Below are 1,415 nucleotides of genomic sequence, written 5' to 3'. Positions count from 1 at the left end.
TGTGTGTGTGAGAGAGTGAATGTGTGTGTGAGAGAGTGAATGTGTGTGAGAGAGTGAATGTGTGTGTGTGAGAGAGTGAATGTGTGTGAGAGAGTGAATGTGTGTGTGTGAGAGAGTGAATGTGAGAGAGTGAATGTGTGTGTGAGAGAGTGAATGTGTGTGAGAGAGTGAATGTGTGTGTGTGAGAGAGTGAATGTGTGTGTGTGAGAGAGTGAATGTGAGAGAGTGAATGTGTGTGTGTGAGAGAGAGTGAATGTGTGTGTGAGAGTGAATGTGAGAGAGTGAATGTGTGTGATAGAGTGAATGTGTGTGTGTGAGAGAGAGTGAATGTGTGTGTGAGAGTGAATGTGTGTGTGAGAGAGTGAATGTGTGTGAGAGAGTGAATGTGTGTGTGAGAGAGTGAATGTGTGTGTGAGAGAGTGAATGTGTGTGAGAGAGTGAATGTGTGTGCGATAAAATATATGACATGTATTTATTATATTTTATTATTTATGCTACTATAAAGCATTTGCCAACAGTGACACTGCAGCATATTACCATATTCTGTTTTGTTTTCCAGGGAAGTATTTGCAACGACTGCATGGTGACCAACTGCTGTGGTCCGTGCGCCATGTGTCAGATGGGCCGGGAGCTGAACAACATTTTGAAAGGAGATCCACGGGCCCTCCCAATTTCATAAACAACTTGATTGAAAAAAAAAACCATTCCTAATTATCCGTCCACTAGAAACTATTACATACATATACAGTTTCCTTGTCCTCAAACGGATTATTTATTCATTCACAATGTTCTCTTCGTAAACGCAAAACTGTTGCATTGTGGTAAAAATATATATAAATATTTTAAAATAAGTTATTTTCATGGGTACCAATTTTCTTGTTTTTTTATATTCAAGTTGACTTAAAATGAGGTTCTTAATAATATAAATTTGTGCATTAAAAATCATAATTTTCTACCGTTAGTCCTATAACAATGACTGGCTTCAAGAATAAGATACCGCAAAAACACAATACCCCCCCCCCCCCCCCCCAAAAAAAAAAGAGAGTTAAAAGTTTGTTTTGTTTAACATTGTTTATATTGGATTGTGTATGAATTGCTAGGCCTTTCATACCCACTAACATTCTTCAGGCTATAAACAATAAAATTTGAATGATTAACTATATGTACATTTTCCAGGGATATTCAATAAGTTTCACAAAGTAGGATTAAAATCCCACAGACGGGATAGCGTATACCCTGATATACCAGTCGAGTTACACTGGCTAGAACGAGAAATAGCCAATCAAGTGATTATTACGAGTATTGGCGACTAGAACTGTATGTGTTCGAAGTCATGGTTTTTAAAAATACAATTTGTAATACATATAGCTTTGTATCACCATTATTACACCAGTAAAGTATTTTCATCATTTCAT

Source organism: Gigantopelta aegis, chromosome 4, assembly GCF_016097555.1.
Source record: "Gigantopelta aegis isolate Gae_Host chromosome 4, Gae_host_genome, whole genome shotgun sequence".
NCBI lineage: Eukaryota > Metazoa > Mollusca > Gastropoda > Neomphalida > Peltospiridae > Gigantopelta > Gigantopelta aegis.
Note: the sequence above shows the minus strand (reverse complement) of the source record.